Genomic DNA, 24,077 nt, shown 5'->3' with positions numbered 1-24,077 from the left:
TGTTGATGTCCTCTGTTAACTGACAGACCCAAACACAGGATAATCTTCAGTTTTGTTTTGTTTTTTGTCTTAATCCAAAGACCAATTCTGTTCCTATTTCCACTCATATTCTCTAATGCTCATAATTTTGGAAAAATAAGAAATGGACAAAAGTTATGGACAGCAAAATAATCTTGATCTTCCATAAAAAGGCACACAGACTGCAATTGAGAGGTAAGAACTTCAGCAGACAAACTACTTCTTAAGCAAGGAAATCTTTGTTTACTTGCCTAAATTCAATATACCCAAACATTGGTTAATGCACTTTTACTATAAGTCTGCTTTTTCTCAGTCTTTATAGAATGCAGAGGCTTATTTTTTACACCATGGCATTCCTATAATAACTGTTAGCTTTGTTGAGTTTCACAATGTACTAGGCATTATACTAAATATTTTACATGTACGTGGTCTTCAAAATGATCCTTGTGAGGTTGGTGTACTGTTGACTGTATTTTAAAGAAAAAGAAACTGTGGTTACAAGAAGATAAATGACTTACCCAGAATAATAATGATGAAAACCCTAACAGAGAAGACTGTATTCAAATTCAGGATGCCTGCGTCTAGCTCTTTACCACTTAGTGCCTCTCCAGGAAGAACCCAGTTTACTTCTGGGAATCAGCAATGCCAGAGTTTAGACATGGCCACAAGTAACCACATGAAATCCATGGCAGTTCTTTTGCTAACCTATGAAATATAGTGAAAGATGTTAATGGGATCTAGGGTATATTGGACAAGACCTAGAATTTTGTAAACAAAAAATCTCCCAGTGCTTTGCATTTTATCGTCTCATCAGTTCGGCTCAGTTCATTCACTCAGTCATGTCCAACACTTTGAGACCCCATGGACTGCATGCAGCTCACCAGGCCTCCCTGTCCATCACCAACTCCGCAGCTTGCTCAAATTCATGTCCATCGAGGTGGTGATTCCATCCAACCATCTAATCCACTGTTGTCCCCTTCTCCTCCTGCCTTCAGTCTTTCCCAGCATCAGGGTCTTTTCAAATAAGTCAGTTCTTTGCATCAGGTGGCCAAAGTATTGGAGTTTCAGCTTCAGCATCAAATCTTCAAATGAATATTCAGGATTGATTTCCTTTAGGATTGACTGGTTTGATCTCCTTGCTGTCCAAGGGACTCGCAAGAGTCTTCTGCAACACCACAGTTCAAAAGCATCAGTCTTCGGCACTCACCTTTCTTTATGTTCCAACTCTCTCTCCTTTGTTTTTTTGTTTTTGTTTTTTTTTTTTTTGGACTTCATGCATATTTTTTCTCAGTCAATAAATAAAATTTAATTGGACCACAGCTATGCTTATTCAGTTACATATTGTCTCTGGCTGTTTCTTTTGTTTGTTTGTTTGTTTTAATTTTAATTGGAGGCTAGTTACTTTACAATATTGTGGTGGTTTTTGCCATACATTCACATGAATCAGCCATGGGTGTACATGTGTTCCCCATCTTGAACCCCCTCCCACCTCCCTCCACATTCCATCCCTCAGGGTCATCCCAGTGCACCAGCCCTGAGCACCCTGTCTCATGCATCAAACCTGGACTGGTGATCTATTTCACATATGATAATACATTTGTTTCAATGCTATTCTCTCAAATCATCCCACCCTTGCCTTCTCCCAGAGTCTAAAAGTCTGTTCTTTACATCTGTGTCTCTTTTGCTGTCTCGAATATAGGGCCATCGTTACCATCTTTCTAAATTCCATATATATGCGTTAATATACTGTATTGGTGGCTTTTTTTTTCCTGTTTTACTTCACTGTGTATAATAGGCTCCAGTTTCATCCACCTCATTAGAACTGATTCAAATGTATTCTTTTTAGTAGCTGAGTAATATTCCATTGTGTATATGTACCACAGCTTTCTTATCCATTCGTCTGCCGATGGACATCCAGGTTGCCTCTATGTCCTGCTATTGTAAACAATGCTGCAATATGTTTCAACTCTCACATCCATACATGACAACTGGAAAAACCGTAGCTTGACTAGACGGAACTTTGTTGGCAAAGGAGTGTCTCTGCTTTTTAACATGCTGTCTAGGTTGATCATAGCTTTTCTTCCAAGGAGGAAGCATCTTTTAATTTCATGGCTATAGTCACCATCTTCAGTGATTTGGAGCCCAAAAAAATAAAATCTGTCGCTGTTTCCGTTGCTTCCCCATCTATTTGCCATGAAATGATGGGACCAAATATCATGATCCTCTTTAAAGATGAGGAAACTGAGACCCAGACAAAAACACAGCCAACTGATCAGTAGTACACAAGAATCCAAGTCTTCTAAAGCCCAAAACAGTATTTTTTTTTCCCACAGCACCACATCTTACTCTGTTCAGACACCTTAAGGTGACTGTATACAAGGAAAAAAAAAACCACCATAGGGTGACAAAGAGAATTAGCTTTCATCTCTCATATTTAGCAATATCTGTTTTGACTCTCTAAGAAAAAGATGTAAGTCTAAGGTCGTGTGTGTGTGTGTTCAGCCATGTCCAGGTCTTTGTGACCCCGTGGACTGCAGCCCGCCAGGCTCCTCTGTCCACTGAGTTTTCCAGGCAAGAACACTGGAGTAGGTTGCCATCTCCTCCTCCAGAGGATCTTCCTGACCCAGGGGTCAAACCTGCATCTCTTGCATCTCTTGTGTTGGCAATGGATTCTTAACCACTGAGCCACCAGCGAAGTCCAGTTCAGGGATACAGAAATCCTGCCATGCTACTGGGACCACATCCACTGAAACAAAATAAGATCTAACAAGATCCACCAAAGTTTGAATAGAATTAAAATAAAATAGCCTTTGAGCTTGGAGTTTAATAAAGACTCCCAATCACAGCAGAGGGCACATTTTTAATGCTATATTTTTTTTCGTATACACATGTACCCCATCCTGAACCCCCCTCCCACCTCCCTCCCTGTACCATCCCTCTGGGTCGTCTCAGTGCACCAGCCCCAAGCATCCAGTATCATGCATCGAACCTGGACTGGTGATTCCTTTCATATATGATATTACACATGTTTCAATGCCATTCTCCCAAATCATCCCACCCTCTCCCTCTCCCACAGAGTCCAAAAGACTGTCCTATATGTCTGTGTCTCTTTTGCTGTCTCGCATACAGGGTTATCGTTACCATCTTTCTAAATTCCATATATATGTGTTAGTATACTGTATTGGTGTTTTTCTTTCTGGCTTACTTCACTCTGTATAATAGGCTCCAGTTTCATCCACCTCATTAGAACTGATTCAAATGTATTCTTTTTAATGGCTGAGTAATACTCCATTGTGTATATGTACCTCAGCTTTCTTATCCATTCATCTGCTGAAGGACATCTAGGTTGCTTCCATGTCCTGGCTATTGTAAACAGTGCTGTGATGAACATTGGGGTATACGTGTCTCTTTCAATTCTGGTTTCCTCAGTGTGTATGCCCAGCAGTGGGATTGCTGGGTCATAAGGCAGTTCTATTTCCAGTTTTTTAAGGAATCTCCACACTGTTCTCCATAGTGGCTGTACTAGTTTGCATTCCCACCAACAGTGGAAGAGGGTTCCCTTTTCTCCACACCCTCTCCAGCATTTATTGCTTGTAGACTTTTGGATTGCAGCCATTCTAACTGGTGTGAAATGGTACCTCATCGTGGTTTTGATTTGCATTTCTCTGATAATGAGTGATGTTGAGCATCTTTTCATGTGTTTGTTAGCCATCCGTATGTCTTCTTTGGAGAAATGTCTATTTTAGTTCTTTGGCCCATTTTTTGATTGGGTCGTTTATTTTTCTGGAATTGAGCTGCAGGAGTTGCTTATATATGTTTGAGATTAGTTGTTTGTCACCCTTCAGAATGGGAGAAAATGATAGCAAATGAAGCAACTGACAAACAATTAATGGCATATTTTAATTCATTTTCTCTTTGGATCTCGGTTTTTTAACTGGGCTTGTGGCGGATTCATGTTGATGTATGGCAAAACCAATACAATATTGTAAAATAATTAACCTCCAATTAAAATAAATAAATTTATATTAAAAAAAAAATAGAATCCAAATGCTGTCCTTCTCTCTCCCATGGATTCTCCATGGGAATCCATAAATCATAAACCTATCCCTTAATAATTATAGTTAAACCCATCAACAGTGAGAAAAATAAATATTTCTGCAAAATATCCTAAAACATCTAAAACTGTCAGTATCAGAAAGGAAAACTTTAATGATTTTAACTCTAAACCCCTTAGAATAAAATGAAAATGTAAAAACCAGATTAAAACTCAACAGTGCTAATTAACTTACAGTGGTGGCCTCTGTCCTTAAGAAGAAAGATCAGTGTACTCAGGAATAAGAAATAATCATTAGTTGTAGCTGCTCAAACACCGTGTCATGTAATGGAAGTTCCTCAAGTGTTCCCACTGACCGGACAATTCTACAGGAAGCAGAGAATGTCAAGACGGCACAGATTTATTCAAATGGATTCAGCACACATTTGCAAAGCTCCAGTGCCTTGGAAATTCACACCAAAGGAAAATAAAAAGCTATGATAAATTTGAAACCCAAACTTCTTAGGTACTAAGGAAAATCCTCTGATCTTTAGCACTTAGTTTCGTGATTCCACAACAAGAAATGCAAATACTTCATTACTTAATAAACTCCTCTTATTCTGCTCTTAAAATAAGAAAACAGCTTCTTTTTGAATCTTAGTATTTAGAGAGGATACTGAGAATGTTAAAGGACTGATTTTTCTATTAATATCTAAGGCTTTGTCCCCCTAGGAATTAATTATCTCTGGGTTTTTTTTTTTTTTTTCCTAATTTTTGCCTTAGAAACAGATATTGAGGAGAATTTGTCCACAAACAATACATCTTCACCTGATTGGTTCTTTTCTGTGAACTTGAAACTAATGTAGCAAACAGTTTTCATTCCTGGTTGGAAATTTGGGTGAGAAAGCCACTCTCATATAAGCCCTTGGGGATCAGAAACTGAGACATAAAAGACAGTAAACGCTATGTGACCAACTCCATGGGGCTCATCGAGGTTGCATGCCTCTGAAAACATTCCTCACTAACCGAGTCACCAGGAGTGGGTAAGATTCTGAGTCAACATCTCACTTGTACTATAAACTCATCAGGGCAAATGCTATCTATAGGAACCTTGTGAGTTGACATGTTTTCTGGCAGTGTGACATCTAGAGTTGGAGAACAAATGGAGGTGAAAATTCTACCAACACTTCTGGTGTAGAAGTACAGAAAGATATCATCTTATGCCGTCTTGCTGACTATTTTCGGAGAAGGCAATGGCACCCCACTCCAGTACTCTTGCCTGGAAAATCCCATGGATGGAGGAGCCTGGTGGGCTGCCATCCATGGGGTCGTGAAGAGTCGGACACAACTGAGCGACTTCACTTTCACTTTTCACTTTCATGCATTGGAGAAGGAAATGGCAACCCACTCCAGCATTCTTGCCCGGAGAATCCCAGGGATGGGGGAGCCTGGTGGGCTGCCATCTATGGGGTCGCACAGAGTCGGACATGACTGAAGCGACTTAGCAGCAGCAACTGACTATTTTAGACTTTGGGGAATTCTACTGGTCATTCAATAAAATAAATCTACCTAGGCAAACAGATTTTTTCAAATTTTGTTCGCATGTATTATCCTCAGGACAGTGCAACACATATTTTAGCAAATACTCTGAAGCCTAGAGGAGAGGGTTTAAGTCACATGTTATTCGACTTGATATAGCTATTATATTTAAATGTATGGCTAGGCAGTGGATGGAGTACTGGGGGAAATAGTAATAACAGTATAATCATGTCAATAAATTTTTCTGGCAACAGGACTATGAAGCTAGAAATCAACTATAGGAAAGAAAAAAAAAAAACTGAAAAAGCAAGTGGAGGCTAAACAAGACAATACCAAACAACCAGTGAATCACTGAAAGAAGAAATTTTAAAATGCCTGAAGCCAAATTAAGACAAAAGTGAAATGACCTAGAATCTATGCATGCATGCTAAGTCACCTCAGTTATGTCTGACTCTGTGTGACCCTGTGGACCATAGCCTACCATCCTCTGTTCATGGGGGTTCTCCAGGCAAGAGTACTGGAGCAGGTTGCCATGCCCTCCTCCGGGTGTCTACAGGATGTAGGAGAAGCAGTTCTAAGAGGGAAGCTTAGAGCAATAGAAGCCTACTTCAGGAAAGAGGAGAAATCTCAAATAACAGTCTAACTATTCACCTAAAGGAAATAGAAAAAGAAAATAGACAAATCCCAAAGTTAGCAGAAGGAAAGAAGGCATAAAGATCAGAGTAGAAATATATGGAAAAAGAGACTAAAAGTTAAGAAATAATAATAATAATGAAACTAAGACCTGGTTCTTTGAAAAAATAAGCAAAATTGACCAAATTTTAGCCAGACTCATCAAGGCACAAATCAATAAAAACAAAATAATTATTTATTTATAAAATAAGAAGTTACAAATAACACCACAGAAAGCAAAACAGATCATAAGAGATTACTACAAACAGTTATATGCCAATAAAATAAACAACTTAGAAGAAATGGATAAATTCCTAGACATGCATAACCCTACAAGACTGAACAAGTAAAGAACAGGAAATATGATCATATCAATTAAAAGTAATTAAATTAAATTCATATTTTTAAAAAAAATTAAAGCTATGGTGGCTCAGATGGTAAAGAATGTGCCTGCAGTACAGGGGGTTCAATTACTGGGTTGGAAAGATCCCCTGGAGGAGAAAATGGCAACCCACTCCAGTATTCTTGCCTGGAGAATTCCATGGACAGAGGAGCCTGGCAGGCTACAGTTCATAGGGTCACAAACAGTCAGGCATGACTGAGCAACTAACACACACTTTTAATTTTGAAAAAAAAGTCCAGGACCAGATTTCTTCACAGGTAAGTTCTACCAAACATTTAGTGAAGAGTTAACACCTGTCTTTCTGAAACTATTTCAAAACATTTAGAGAGAAAGGGATGGTTCTGAACTCATTCTATGAGGCCTGCATCACCCAAAATCAGGCAAAGATATTACAAAAGAAGAGAAAATTATAGGCCAATATACTGATGAACCTAGATGCAAAATTCTTCAACAAAATATTAGCAACTAAATTCAACATAAGTTGAAAGGATCATATACTATGATCAAATATGATTTATCCCAGAGATATAAGGATAGTTCAATATCAATAAAGCAATTAATGTGATATACCATGTTAACAAACTGAGAAATAAAAAACATTTAATCATCTTAGTATAGGCAAATAAAGCTTTTGACAAAACTCTTCACCCATTTGTGACAAAAACTCTTCAGAAAGTAGGCAAAGAGGAAACATATCTCAATGTAATAAAGGCCATTCATGATAATCCCACAGCTAACATCATACTTAGTGTATAATGTTACACACTGTGTATATTCAGAAAGTATTTCCTCTAAGATAAGGAAAAGAGACAAGGATGTTCACTCTTGCCACATTTATTATTTGCTGGAAGTTCTAGCCATAGAATCAGAGAAAAGAAATAAAAGAAATCCAAATTTGAAAGGAAGAAGTGAAACTGTCACTGAAGTGGAAAATACAAAATATATAGAAAATCTTTGAAAAGCTACTCATTACTGAATTTGTAAAGTTTCAGAAAACAAAATTAATGTACAGAAATCTGTTGCATTTCTTCAACACGCTAGCAACAAACCATCAGAAATAGAAATTAAGAGAACAATCCAATTTACAGTCACATGATAAAGAATAAAATACCGAGGAATAAATCTAATTAAGGAGGTAAAAGATCTGGACGTGGTAAGCTATAATAAACTGATGAAAGAAACTGAAGACTACACAAACACATGAAAATATATATCATGTTCATGAATTAGAAGAATTAATATTATTAAAATCACAGTATTATTCAGGGCAATCTGCAGGTTCAATGAAATCTCTGCCAAAATACCAATGGTATTTTTAACAGAACTAGAATTCTAAAATTTATATGAAATATAAATACCCTGAATAGCCAGAGCAGTCTTGAGAAAGAAAAAAGTGGAAGTAGCACACTCCTGATTTCAAGCTATACTACAAAGCTATAGTAATCAAACAGTATGACACAAACATAAAAACAGATACAATGATATTTGAAGATACAAACTACTATATATAAAATAGATGAAAACAAGGTCCTACTGTATTGCACAGGGAACTATATTTAATATCCTGTAATAAATCATAATGGAAAATAATATGATATAACTGAATCACTTTGCTGTACAGCAGAAATTAACAGGACATCATAAATCAACTATACATCAACTTTATTTTTTTCTTTTTTTAATATAAATTTATTTATTTTAATTGGAGGTTAATTACTTTACAATATTGCATTGGTTTTGCCATACATCAACATGAATCCGCCATAGGCATACACGTGTTCCCCATCCTGAACCCCCCTCCCTCCTCCCTCCCCCCTCCCCGTACCATCCCTCTGGGTTGTTGCAGTGCACCAGCCCCAAGCATCCAGTATCATGCATTGAACCTGGGCTGGTGACTCATTTCATATATGATATTATACATGTTTCAATGCCATTCTCCCAACTTTAAAACAGAAAAAATGTTGTGTGTGTGTGTGTGTGTGTGTGTGTGTGTGTGTGTGTGTGAATTAGTCACTCAGTTGTATCTGACTCTCTGTGACTCCATGAACTATAGCCCACTGGGCTTCTCTGTCCTTGGAATTCTCCAGGCAAGAATACTGGAGTGGGTAGCCATTTCCTTCTCCAGGGCATCTTCCCAACCCAGAGATCAAACCCAGGTCTCCTGCATTGGCAGGCAGATCCTTTTACCATCTGAGTTAATATACAGTGAGAAGGACAAATATTTCTGTAAAATATCCTAAACCATGTAAAAAGTAATCTCCCATAAACTGTCAGAAAATAAAGCTTTAATGATTTTAATTACAAACCCTTGAAGAACATGGAAATGTAAAAACTGGTTTATAAATCAGCAATTCTAGTTCACCTCCTGTGGTTGCTTCCACAGTTAAGGAGAATGCCCAATGTATTCAGGAATAAGAAATAACCAATGCATGTAATGTCATGTCATGTATATTTCTCAAATTCCCACTGATTGCACAATTCTACAGGATGCAGAGAATGTCAAGATGACACAAATTTATTCAAATAGATTCAGTAAGCATTTCAAAACTCCAATGCCTTGGAAAGTCAAGTCAAAGGAAAAGAAAATACTGTGTTGAATTTGAAGCCCAAACTCTTATCAACTAAGAGAAATCTTCTGATATTGAGCTCCTAGTCTATGGCTACAGAACAAGAAACACAAATATTTCTGATACTTAATAAGTTCCTCTTATTCTGTTCTTAAAATGAGAAAACAGCTTCTTCCTCAGTCTTAATATTTAGAGAGGACTATGAGAATATCAAAGGACAAATCTTTCCATCTAAGGTTTTATCCTCCCAGGAATTAATTATCTTAATTTTTTTTTTAAGATTTTATCCTAGAAGCAAATACTTGGAAGAAGCCATTCGTGAATAACACATCTTCACCCAATTGGTTCTTTCTCTTGCACTTTGAGATATTAGTAGACTACATTCCTGATAAGAAAACAGGAACTCTTCCATGACTTGATTCAATGGTGAAACTACATCACAGGTCCATACACTGGAATTATGCCACCTTGCTATTCACATGATATTCAGTTTTCTTAACAATTCAGGTCCATGTAAAGAGACCTCCCACATGCTAAGTTTCCAAGTGCAGAGAATTTAATTGCCTATTCAAGAATGGATGATTCGTAAACATGTTTCTCCAGAATGTCTGCTTCTAGGGCAAAGTCTTCCATTAAACAGGGATAATCAACTCCTGGGAGAGAAACTGGACTCGATGGAAACCTCTTTAAATAGTAATAAAGAAAAAGGTGGAAATGGTCCGTCTTGTAATTCACTTCTCCAAAGCAAGATTCATCATGAGCAGAGTGAACCATTTAAATACACGTCCTCCACACTCTCTGCCTCTTGTCCTGTGGAATCAGAGACGTTTATTTCGGATAATTTCTCTTTTGTGTTGCAAGTGAACCCATTCTAAATTCAAACAAGAATACGGTTACAAACAGGTTTTCTGTGAAGAATTTTGGGACTTCATACTAGGTGGGAAGATTTAGATTTCTAAGAAGGCTTCCTTTATTAACAGGTTTTTTGAGATGTAATCGATTTACCCAAAACAAGTGCACGTGTTCAGTGTAAAAATTTTGTTAACAACTCTTCATTTGACAGTTAGCTATATGAATAGGCTCTTACCAAGTGTGACATTTTTCATACTGCAAGTTGCTTATAATAAGAATTGGTCATTTTGAATATGAGATTGGTTTTTGAATATGAGATATTTCTCCCCAAATATCACTAAGATCATTTAACAGAGCTAAGGTAAGTTTAACAATAGTGCTGGTGCTTATTATAGATTCTCACTTTCCATATATAGTACTCATATTTTCAACACTTTTCAGATATAATATTAATAATAAAATATCTCATCTTCATTCTAATTTTCCAAAAAAAATAATATGATCCACTTAACTTGAAAGTTGACAATTTTGAGGCTTAAGGAGTTTAAGCAAACTGTAAGAGCTCACTTCTCTGATACTAACAACAATGCTTTGCCATAGACACCTCCTTTAGTAATCAAAACTACCAATGACAATTAAAGCAAAATTTAAATATATTTCACATACACAAAATGGGAAATTACAAATATTAATGATATAAATCATCAGTCTTCCCATCAAGCATAAATATAAGGACCCTATCTGGGAAAAACTGCTATGGATAAAATGGGTCTCTCTTGCTTCTTTGAGATTAAAATTGGTGATGATTCTTTTGGAGCTTATTGCATGATTAAATAGTTCTCTGTATTACTGCTCCAACTGTTAATTCTTCCTATCCCACAGTGTATACAGTCACAAAAACAATTGGAAGTTCTTTCTGTGTAGTACATATTTCCTCTATCAATTATCATAGTGATCTATGAAGTGTATATTATTATTATAATTTTATAACTCAGAAAAAAAAAGGATATAAGTTGCCAGAAAATTTGGAAAACTCAGCAGTGGCCATAGGACTGGAAAACATCAGATTTCATTCCAATTCCAACAAAAGGTAATGCCAAAGAATGTTCAAGGTACCACACAAATGCACTCATCTCACATGCTAGCAAAGTGATGCTCAAAATTCTCCAAGCCAGGCTTCAACAGTATGTGAACCATGAACTTCCAGATGTTCAAGCTGGATTTACAAAAGGCAGAAGAAACAGAGATCAAATTGCCAACATCCACTGGATCATCGAAAAAGAAAGAGAGTTCCAGAAAAACATCTACTTCTGTTTCTTTGACTATGCTAAAACCTTTGACTTTGTGGATCACAACAAACTGGAAAATTCTTCAAGTGATGGGAATACCAGATCACCTTACCTGCCACTTGAGAAACTGTATGCAGGTCATGAAGCAACAGTTAGAACAGGACATAGAACAACAGACTGGTTCCAAATTGGGAAAGGAGTATGTCAAGGCTGTATATTGTCACCCTGCTTATTTAACTTATATGCAGAGTGCATCACATCATGCAAAACGACAGACTAGATGAAGCGCAAAGCACAAATCTCCTGGAATCAAGATTTCCAGGAGAAATATCAATAACCTCAGGTATGCAGATGACACCACCCTTATGGCAGAAAGTGAAGAGGAACAAAAGAGCCTCTTGATGAAAGTGAAAGAGGAGAGTGAAAAAGCTGACTTAAAACTCAACATTCAAAAAACAAAGATCATGGCATCTGGTCCCATCACTTCATTACAAATAGATGGGGAACCAATCTGAACAGTGACAGACTTTATTTCGGGGGGCTCCAAAATCACTGCAGATGGTGACTGAAGCCATGAAATTAAAAGACGCTTACTCCTTGGAAGAAAAGTTATGACCAATCTAGACAGCATATTAAAAAGCAGAGGCATTGCTTGGCCAACAAAGGTCCATCTAGTCAAGGCTATGTTTTTTCCAGTAGTTCATGTATGGATGTGAGAGTTGGACTATAGAGAAAGCTGAGGATAGAAGAATTGATGCTTTTGAACTGTGGTGTTGGAAAAGACTTTTGAGAGTCCCTTGGGGTGCAAGGAGATCAAACCAGTCCACACTAAAGGAAATCAGTCCTAAATATTCATTGAAAGGACTGATGTTGAAGCCTAAACTCCCAAACTTTGGTCATCTGATACGAAGAACTGACTCGTTTGAAAAGACCCTGATGCTGGGAAAGATTGAGGGCAGGAGGAGAAGGGGACATCAGAGGATGAAATGGTTGGATGACATCACCTACTCGATGGACATGAGTTTGAGTGAACTCTGGGAGTTGGTGTTGGACAGGGAGGCCTAGCGTGCTGCAGTCCATGGGGTCGCAAAGAGTTGGACACAGCTGAGTGACTGAACTGAGCTGAACTGAACTTATAATTATGATAGCTAATGGGCTCATGATAGCCACCAAGGCCAGCCCATCCTGGGGTCCCCTATGTACTTTTTCCTGGCCCATCTCTCCTTTACTGATGCCTGCTAGCTACTCTTCTGTAAGTACCCCCCAAATTGATTATAGACTCACTCTATGAAAAGGATATTATCCTATTCAATGGATGCATGACTCAAATCTTTGGGGAACATTTCTTCGGAGGTGCTGAGATAATCCTGCTCATCATGATGGCTTTCGACCATTATGTGGCCATCTGCAAGCCCTTGCACTATACAACCATCATGAACTGATGGTTGTGTCGGCTGCTAGTGGGAGTGTCATGGGTTGGAGGCTTTCTTCATGGATTCATATAGATCCTTTTCATCTTCTGATTACCCTCTTGTGGCTCTAACATCATAATCACTTTATGTGTGACCTGAATCCTTTGCTCAATCTCGTCTTCGCTGATACCCAGACTTTAGGACTCTCTGTTGCTGCCAACAGTGGTTTAGTCTGTCTGTTAAACTTCCTTCTTTTGCTAGTCTCCTGTTTGGCCATCCTTTGGTCTCTAAGAACCTACAGCTTGGCTGCAAGATGCAAAGCCCTCTCCACCTGCATCTCTCACATCACAGTGGTTGTCTTACTCTTTGCACCTCGCACATTTGTGTACATGAGACCTGCAGCTACTTTACCTATTAATAAAGCAGTTGCTGTATTATATACTATCATAGCTCCCACGTTAAATCACTTAATCTATGCCTTGAGAAATGCCCAGATGACAAATACCATTAGGAAATTTACGCAGTGGGAAAGTTATTCCAGCTGACAAATGAATACACCTGGAACCCAATATTGATTCAATTGACGTAAATGGCAAAAGGACACTTTGGATGAGCTAAGCAAGTATCAACTAAGGGGTAAAAGAATAAACTAACTATTAAAAATTGTACATTCTACATTGAGGGGAGGAGAAAAGCTGTAAGAAAAGAGGAAAAAGTTAACCCAACATCACTCCATATTTAGAAAATTCTACCCAGATTGGGGTTTAATTTTAGTAGCATCAGCCACAAATATGGGTCCATAGACTTTCCTTCTAATAAAAGGCAGAAATGGTAAATATTAATTGATTCGTATTAAGCAGTAATCTCTGTAACAATCCAAAGAGATAAGCATTGCTACTATCCCAAGGGAAGAAACTGACAGAAAGAGGAAGGTATCAAAACATATATATTAAAAATTCAGTAATCATACATGCCAAGGAAACCAGAATTGAAAGAGACACATGTACCCCAATATTCATTGTAGCCCTGTTTCCAATAGCTAGGACATGGAAGCAGCCTAGATGGCCATTGGCAGATGAATGGATAAGGAAGTTGTGGTACATATACACAATGGAATATTACTCAGTTATAAAAAAGAACACATTTGAGTCAGTTCCAATGAGAAGGATGAAACTGGAACTTCTTATACAAAGGAAAGTACATCAGAGAGAAACACCAATGCAGTATATTAATGCATGTATGTGTGTGTGTGCATGCATGCGTGTGTGTGTGTTGAAATATAGAAAGACAGTAACAACGACCCTATATGCAAGACAGCAAAAGAGACACAGATGTAAAAAACAGACTTCTGGACTATATGCAAGAAGGCAAGGGTGGGATGATTTGAGAGAATAGCATTGAAATATGTATGTTACCATATGTAAAATAGATGGCAGCGCAAGTTCGATGCATGAAGCAGGGCACCCAAAGCCAGTGCTCTGGGACAGCCCAGAGGGACGGGGTGGGGAGGGAGGTGGGAGGGGGTTCAGCATGGGGGGACATATGTGCATCCACGGCTGATTCATGTTGATGTATGGCAAAACCACCACAAGATGATAAAGTAATTAGCCTCCAGTGAAAATAATTCTTTTAAAAAGTCAATAATCAGAATCTGACTGATTTCTCAGACCATAATATTAACTGTCAAGCAATGATCATAAAAAGGTATGCTAATTGCTAGCTACTATTTACTGAACCAGGAGCTGTGCTTGACAGATTGTACATAGTAGTTCATTAACTAAATTCAATAAATTTTTGTTCATACTCTGATAGTTTTGATATGTCACAGTTGATAGTAACACGCTCACTATAACATGACAGAGTGTAACCATTTTAAAGCTTCCAAAACTAATGGGCCATCGAACTTCTGAAGCAACACAACGAAGATTGCATCATATTCCTAACTTCCTTGTGGACTTCTGAATATTTAGTATTGCTCACGTCGTCATCATAGGCTAAAAAATATCAGAGAAGGTGGTGACTCAAATAAAAAAACAATATCAGACAGGTTCAATAAATTTCTATTTATTAAATATTTTCAGTCATACTCCATAAATCACTTGCCTGCCATACAATGTATTTTCTATAAGGCAGCACAATTTCTGGCCACAGTGAGTACTGAATGAGTAAATAAAAGCATAAAGTAAAATAAAATGTCCATAAACTATAGGGGAAAAAGTACTGAAGTCTAGAGAACTCTTTCCTATCTTATTGAAAATCTAAGAAAAATTCTAGTCAAAAATTTTAGGAAAATTATGTGTTTTTATTTTTTTCTTTAAACTAAGAGGATGAAGAAGAAATCAGAACTGAGACTGTCAGCATTTGAGCAGTTTATCTTAATGTTTTCCACATCTCAGCAAGATTTAATTATCCTATATGTAAAAGCTATTTATATTTCTCTGGTTATCAGTTTACTTTTCAGTAACATTTTATTATTAAAACTGTTTTTCAGCTTTTACTCTTAACAGTGAAAAACTGAAAATAACATGAATACACATTAACAGGTAAATAGGTAAATCAGTTAAAGCACATTCATACTAGAGAATATTACTCCACATAAAAATGAACCAATTACAAACAATAACATGGATCTCTTTCAAAAATGTTATACTGAATAAAAGAAGTCAAATGGGAAGCAAAAGATAATATACTGAATTATTACAAAGAATATACTGAATTATTTGCAAAGAAGCAAAAGATAATATAATGAATTATTACATTTATACAAAGTTCTAGAAAGGCATCCTAATCTGTAGGTGACAGAAAGTAAATCAGTGATTACTTTGTGCATCAGTGGGTGGAGAAGGAACTACAGAGGTTAATAGACACGTTCTTATATTGTATAATCGATGGTATAATGGATATAATCATTTATTAAAATTTGTCAAACTATGTACTTAAAAATGGGTGTGTTTTATTGCATGTGAATTACATATCAATAAAAACTATACAAAAAGAAAAAAATAAAAACTGCTTTTTAAAAATATCTCATCTATGCACAAAGCAATTTCAGGATATTCTCCATTCATTCTTTCTGATTCATTAATCAGTAAAAATAATTTTGAACACAAAGTAACAGGAAACATTGATAGTTGTTGGAGGTTCAATGGTGAATAAAAACAGATCAGAGCCCTGCGTTCTCAGAGCTTAGGATTTACTGAAAAACTCCCAAAAGAGAACAGAAAATGACACCACCAGCTGATCCTCTTGCCTCAAGATAGAACCAGTTCAGTAGTACAAAGTATTCTCTAGAGCTCCCATGACTACAGGCTGAAACCAGACTCTAGTTTAGACCACACCGTTTCCTCCCCTACCATAGTTACTTCACTCAATCCCTTCTTATAAATCACTTCCATAAAATCTCCATTTTAGGATCTACATTTAGGAAACCCTACCATTAACAGCATGGGAGGATAGAGTTCAAGAAATATTTGCAAGTTATAAAGAACAAAGAAAAACTTGACAGTAGTCTAGAAACAACTGGATTAATAAATTGGTGGAATGGCCTTCTGAAGACATTTACATGCCCAGATAGGTGACAATACCTTATAGAGCTACAGCTAGGGTTTCAAGAACACCAATATGCCCTCAATCAGCATCAAATTTACAGCCTGTTTATACCATAGCTGTGATTCATGGGTCTAGTAATCAGGTGGTGATAAATGGGAGTCATACCACTCACTATTATCCTCAGGAACTTGCAAAAATTTTATATCCTGTTCCTGCAATGCTTGGGTGGCCTAGAAGTCTTAGTTTTAAAGTAAAAGACATTTTTTCCAGGAGACACAACTCTGATTCCTTTGAACAGAAAGTTAAAACTGTTCTCTGTCCATTTTAAGCCTCCCATGACTCTGAATCAACAGGTGAAAAGACCAGTAACTGTGATAGCTGGGTAACTGAGCCTGACTACCAAGGAGAAACTGGACTACTGTTCTACAATGGACATAGAAAAGGATGTGTCTGGACTGCAGAAGACCCCTTTGGCATCTCTTAATATTATGATACACCAAGATTAAAGTGAATGAAAATAACAATAACAACCTGGACAGGGTTACTAATAGTCCAGATTCCTGAGGAATGAATATTTAGATTGCTTACATCACATAAAGAACCATGGCCAACTGAAGTGGTCACTGAATACACAGGAAGTGTAGAATAAGAAGGTAGTTATAAATACCAGCTATGATCATGTGACCAGTTACAGGAGTGATTGCCATATTTCCTCCCAATTTTCTCATGAATTTATTTAACTATATAGTTATACACATTAAGTATGTGCCTTTGTTTTCATCTCTGTCGTAGTCTCTTAACATGTAACATAAGATGTATTAACTTGGTGTCATATATGTGTGTGCTTAGTGACTCAGTCGTGTCAGACTCTGTGCCCCTGTGGACTGAAGCCTGCCAGGCTCCTCTGCCCATGGGATTCTCCAGGCAAGAATACTGGAGTGGGATGCGATGCCCTCCTCCAGGGGATCTTCCCAACCCAGGGTTCGAACCCAGGTCTACCACACTGCAGGTGGATTCTTTACCATCTGAGCCACCAGTGTGTCATGTTTAAGTATCATTAATTTTACATCATAATATCTGAGTTAGTGGGTATCAAGAAAAAGACTATACATCATTTGAAGATTTCCTCTTCTACGGAAGGAGTTAGTATATGTTTGGTTGTATGGAGGGTGGTCCTATCATGTCAGAAAGAATTTTGACCTTGTCATTGTACTTATTTAGAAGTTAAGAATGGTTTAAGGAGATGTGTACATATGCCAAGTGGATGAGAGGACTTATGATGATGGTTAATTTTATGTGTCAACATGATTGGGCCATGGGGTGTCCTGAGAGTTGGTCAAACAATATACTGAGTAGGTCTGTATTAGGGTGGAAGAAGCACAAACTGGAATCAAGATTGCCAGGAGAAATATCAATAACCTCAGATATGCAGATGACACCACCCTTATGGCAGAAAGTGAAGAGGAACTAAAAAGCCTCTTGAAGAAAGTGAAAGTGGAGAGTGAAAAAGTTGGCTTAAAGCTCAACATTCAGAAAACTAAGATCATGGCATCTGGTCCCATCACTTCATGGCAAATAGATGGGGAAACAGTGTCAGACTTTATTTTTGGGGGCTCCCAAATCACTGCAGATTGTGAGTGCAGCCATGAAATTAAAAGACGCTTACTCCTTGGAAGAAAAGTTATGACCAACCTAGATAGCATATTGAAAAGCAGAGACATTACTTTGCCAACAAAGGTCTGTCTAGTCAAGGCTATGGTTTTCCCAGTGGTCATGTATGGATGTGAGAGTTGGACTGTAAAGAAAGCTGAGCGCCGAAGAATTGATGCTTTTGAACTGTGGTGTTGGAGAAGACTCTTGAGAGTCCCTTGGACTACAAGGAGATCCAACCAGTCCATTCTGAAGGAGATCAGCCCTGGGATCTCTTTGGATGGAATGATGCTAAAGCTGAAACTCCAGTACTTTGGCCACCTCATGAGAAGAGTTGACTCATTGGAAAAGACTCTGATGCTGGGAGGGATTGGGGGCAGGAGGAGAAGGGGACGACAGAGGATGAGATGGCTGGATGGCATCACTGACTTGATGGACGTGAGTCTGAGTGACCTCCGGGAGTTGGTGATGGACAGGGAGGTCTGGCGTGCTGCGATTCATGGGGTCGCAAAGAGTCAGACATGACTGAGTGACTGAACTGAACTGAACCGTATTAACATTTTAATCACTTGATTCCAATCCCAAAGAAAGACAACACCAAAGAATGTTTAAACTACTGCACAATTGCACTCATCTCACATGCTAGCAAAGTTATGCTCAAAATTCTCCAAGCCAGGCTTCAACAGTACATGAACCATGAACTTCCAAATGTTCCCCCTGGGTTTAGAAAAGTCAGAGGAACCAGAGATCAAATTGCCAACATCCGTTGGATCATCGAAAAAGCAAGAGAGTTCCAGAAAAACATCTACATCTGCCTTATGGACAATGCCAAAGCCTTAGACTGTGTGGATCACAATGAACTGCGGAAAATTCTGAAAGAGATGGGAATACCAGACCACCTAACCTGCCTCTTGAGAAATCTGTATGCAGGTCAGGAAGCAACAGTTAGAACTGGACATGGAAACAACAGACTGGTTTCAAATAGGAAAAGGAGCACATCAAGGCTGTATACTGTCACCCTGCTTATTTAACTTATATGCAGAGTACATCATGAGAAATGCTGGGCTGGAAGAAGCACAAGCTGGAATCAAGATTGCCAGGAGAAATATCAATAACCTCAGATATGCAGATGACACCACCCTTATGGCAGAAAGTGAAGAAGAACTAAATGAAAGTGAAAGAGGAGAGCGAGAAAGTTGGCTTAAAGTTCAACATTCAGAAAACTAAGATCATGGCATGTGGTCCCATCCCTTCATGGCAAATAGATGGGGAAACAATGGGAACAGTGAGAAACTTTATTTTCTTGGGCTCCAAAATCACTGCAGATGGTGACTGCAGCCATGAAACTAAAAGATGGTTGCTCCTTGGAGGGAAAGTTATGACCAACCTAGACAGCATATTAAAAAGCAGAGACATTACTTTGCCAGCAAAGGTTGGTCTAGTCAAAGCTATGGTTTTTCCAGTAATCATGCATGAATGTGAGAGTTGGACCATAAAGAAAGCTGAGCACTGAAAAATTGATGCTTTTGAACTGTGGTGTTGAGAGTCTCTAGGACTGCAAGGAGATCAAACCAGTCAATCCTAAAAGAAATCAATCCTGAATATTCATTGGAAGGACTGATGCTCAAGCTGAAACTCCAATACTTTGGCCACCTGATGTGAAGAACTGACTCAGTGGTAAAGACCCTGATGCTGGAAAAGAGTGAAGGCAGAAGAAGGAGATGGCAGAGGATGCGATGGTTAGATGGCATCACTGACTCAATGGACATGGGTTTGGGTGGACTCCGGGAGTTGGTGATGGACAGGGAGGTCTGGCATGCTGCGCTTCATGGGTCACAAAGAGTTGGACACAACTGAGTGACTGAACTGAACTGAACTGAACTGTGTCAGTAGATTGAGCAAAGCAGGTTATCCTTCCTGTCTAATGTGGGTGGATCTCATCAAGTGCCTAAATAAAACAAGACTAATAAAGATCGAATTCTCTGTTTGTCTGACCTCCTTTGAATTGAGACATTGAGATTTTTCCCTGCCTTCAGATTTGAACTGAAATGTTAGCTCTTCTTGAGTCTCATCCTGCCAGTATTCATATGAGAATTGTACAATCAGGTCTCCTGGGTCTCTAGCTTGCCAGTTGCCGGTCTTCCAATGCGTTAGATTTCATAATCACATGAGCCATTTTCTTACACTAAATCGTGCACGTGTGTGTGTGTGTGTGTGTGTGTGTGTGCATGAGTGTATTCTACTGGTTCTGTTTCTCTGAAGACCACTGACTAACACAGGACCTTAAGAACATGGCAGATTTTCTTTCTTTAAGGTATAAAAGGAAATCCAGTTATCAAGATAGCAGTTGATTAAATGTTCCCTGAATGAGAAATCTTCCAAAGCCGAGTCTTCCAAGCTTTTATTCAGAGCATCTATGCTCAGAGCGGAGCTGTATGTTTTGGTCTGTGGGACTTCTCTTGCTCTCCACTCATCTCACTAGAACCCCAAGTCTAGCCACAGAGGGTGCTGGGGAGAAGTACTGCCTTTGCAATTTGCTCCACCAAGAAATCCTCACAGTCTTGCCTTTCAGCTCCTTTAGTTCTCACAACATAGATAAGCCTTTTCCAAGTGCATTAACCAGCACTGTTTATTTCCTCAAGGGAAAAGTTATTTTGGTAGCCTTTCCCAAAATGGCAATTAAATGTTTCTACCTTTTTTCTACTATCCCTGTGATCAGAGAATGAGAAGGGTTAGAATTCATGTATGTGACATGGATAATCTTGACGCTATAGTCAGAACCTCTATTCTTTTTTTAACAGTGTTCATTGAACATCTAAAAGTACCAGACGTAATTAACCTCCAATTAAAATAAGTAAATTTATATTTTAAAAATAAATAAATAAATAAAATCGAAAAATAAATAAGTAAATAAATAAAAGTACCAGGCCAATTTTACTTACCACATGGGAACTCAATGTTATTGTGTCTGTGTGTGTATGAGCTGATGAAATTTTTTCAATAAAGCTTGTCTCTGAAGTGGTATTAAGTAGAATTATTTGATCAATTCAAAAGGAGATTACTAGTTCAACATTATTTATCATAACATAACAATGTTGGGAATAGGTTAAGAATTTGGAGGGAAAGTGTTTAAATAAGAATAATCTGAGACCTAACTTGGCATTGCTCTTTATTAGCTGCTTGGTCTAGGACAGAATTCTTAACTTCTCCATGCTTCTATTTCCTAATGTATAAAATAAGTATAAAAATGATAGTAGTAGCCATTTAGTAGATTTGCTGAGGATCATATACCAACTGCACAAACACTAAACACACTAAGTGTTCAGTTTTAGCTAATATTATCATTGTTATTATAACTATTACCTGTTTCCTGAAGATGTGAAGCAACAGCAACTCATATACTGCTAATGGAAATGTAACAACCACTTTGGAAGACAGTTTGCTAATTTATGCCTTTATCATATCATCTGTAATACAATATCTAAACTGTTTTAAAAAACGAAATATGAAGATTAACTTTTGAAATATTCAACACCTGTTTATGAAGGCCAAAAAAACATTGTTGAGAGAAACTAAATGCACAAATCATTGAGATAAATCATGGATTAGAAACTCATTATTTTTACCATACCAATGCTAAAAATTTCATGAAATTCCAATCCAGATTTCAACAGAACTTTTGGAGAAGCTGACAAGCTTATTGTAAAATATGTATGAAGATATAGAAATTTAAAAGAATCTAGTAAAACAAATCGCTTGCAAAAAATGAGTTGAAGTAATTACTTAATGTCAAAACTTATATAAAGCTCCAGAAATCAAGTGTGTTGCACAAGGATAAACAAGGATAAACATGCAGACCTGTAAAATAAGAGAATGTACAGATATAGTACCAAATATATGAATGTTTGCAAAGATGGCAAAGTAATTCAACAGGGAAAACAAGGACTTTCCCACAAACTACGTTGAACATAGTTTCAACAAACTACGTTGAATCATCTGGACATCTATAAGGAATAAAACAAACCTCACCATTACTTCACATCATACACAAAAATTAACACATAATGAATGAGAGGTCAATGTATCAAAGGTAATGAAAATAATAAAGATTTTAATTTGACCTTGGGGTAAACTAACATTTCTTAGGTACGACACAATAAGGCTGAACCATAAGACAAATGAAAAGTTAAACTTTGTCAAAATTTTTAAATTTTGACTCATCAGATGACACCATTCTTAAAAGTGAAAATGCAAGCCACAGATTTGGCGAAAATTTTGCATATATGTCATATATATGTGACTAAAGATCTGTGTCTATAATATATAAAGAACAATTACAACTCAGCAATAAAAAAAACCCAGAGCTCCTATCTGTAGAATTTACAAACAGCTTGAAAAGAAACTTCACAAAATAAGATATATTAATACAAAAGGCCAATAAAAAAGTGAAAAATTTTTCAACATCATTAATGATCCTGGAGATAATAATTAAAACTATATTAATTGGTGTGTGCTGCTGCTGCTGCTAAGTCGTTTCAGTCGTGTCCAACTCTGTGCGGCCCCATAGGCGGCAACCCACCAGGCTCCACTGTCCCTGAGATTCTCCAGGCAAGAACACTGGAGTGGGTTGCCATTTCTTTCCCCAATGCATGAAAGTGAAAAGTGAAAGTGAAGTCACTCAGTCGTGTCCAACTCTTCACAACCCCATGGACTGCAGCCTACCAGGCTCCCCCGTTCTCCAATAAGGGCTAAAAGGAAAGCAACGCTACCAAATAATATGGATACAGAAATACTGGTAATGTCTTATTTTCTGTGAGATGAGAGGGACAGGGAGGGCTGGCATGCTGCAGTCCAGGGGGTCGCAGAGACTCAGACACGATTTGGCGGCTGAATAACAACAAATGGTTGCTTTACAATGTTGTGCTGTTTTTACAACAAAGTGAATCAGCTGTACATATACATATATCCCCTCCTTTCTGTATTTCTTCCCTATTTGCATCATCACAGAGCACTGAGTAGAGCTTGCTCAGCTAAATAGTAGGGTTTCATGCTAGTTGTGTGGGGCTAGTGGTAAAGAACCTGCCTGTCAGTGCAGGAGATGCAAAACACAGATCTGATCCTTGGGTTGGGAAGATCCCTGGAGTAGGAAATGGCAACCCATGCCATTATTCTTGCCTGGAAAATTCCATGGACAGAGGAGACTGGCAGGCTGCAGTTTATGATGTTGCAAAGAGTTGGATATAACTGAGTGCACACACATGCACACATGCACAGACACACGCACGCGCACGTGCGCACACACACACACATGTATACCCCCAAGTAGAGTATATGTCAATCTCAACCTCCCGATTCATCCCACTCCCCCTTCCCTTGTTTGGTCATTTCTTCTTATGTTTCAGATATTTCACCACAGTTTTAACGCTGCCTATTGTTTCATAATGACTTCATGAATCCCAGAGGTAATTGTGATCCGAGTTTCTGACCCAGAAATAGATAAATGTCCACCATTAATTTTATGCCCTGCTGATCCACCTTTCAAGCATTCGATAGCGGTTTTACAGAAAAGTTTTAACATTGATAGGAAAATAGAAGCTCTTTTTGTGATACAAGTCAATGGGGAAACTACATCAGACGTCCATATACTGGGGATTTGCCACCCTGATATTAATATCACATTCAATTTTCTTAACAGTCCAGATAGAGAAAGGGGATTCCCACATGATTAGATTCCAAGTGTAGGAAATAATTTCCCCATTCAAGAATGGGTAATTCTCAAACATGTCTCACCAGAAAACCTGCTCGTAAGACAAAGCCTTTTCCTCAAAAGAGATAATTAATTCCTGGGAGAGAAAACAGCAGCTATGAGACAAGGTCCCTGAACCTTACGGAAACCTCTTTAAATACATGTAGCAAGGAGAAGGCAAAAATTATTTTTGTTGTCATTCACCTCTCTAGGGCAAGCTTTGTCATGGATAGAGTGCCATTTGACCTCTGCACTCTGCCTCTTGCCCTGCAGAACCAGAGTCCTTTATTGAAGGTCACTCCTCCATAGCATTTCAAAGAACCCACTCTAAAGTCAAAACCAGAAAA

At 37.9% G+C, this 24,077-nt stretch overlaps 1 pseudogene; it reads left to right on the top strand.

Annotated features, from left to right (window-relative positions):
- The first annotated feature begins 9,946 nt into the window (after nucleotides 1-9,946).
- LOC128059945 (olfactory receptor 4C13-like) lies at nucleotides 9,947-13,330 on the top strand (annotated as a pseudogene).
- The last annotated feature ends 10,747 nt before the right edge of the window (nucleotides 13,331-24,077 follow it).

The sequence above is a fragment of the Budorcas taxicolor genome, chromosome 15 (assembly GCF_023091745.1).
Source record: "Budorcas taxicolor isolate Tak-1 chromosome 15, Takin1.1, whole genome shotgun sequence".
Taxonomy (NCBI): Eukaryota; Metazoa; Chordata; class Mammalia; order Artiodactyla; family Bovidae; genus Budorcas; species Budorcas taxicolor.
This window is presented reverse-complemented; position numbering and strand designations above follow the sequence as displayed.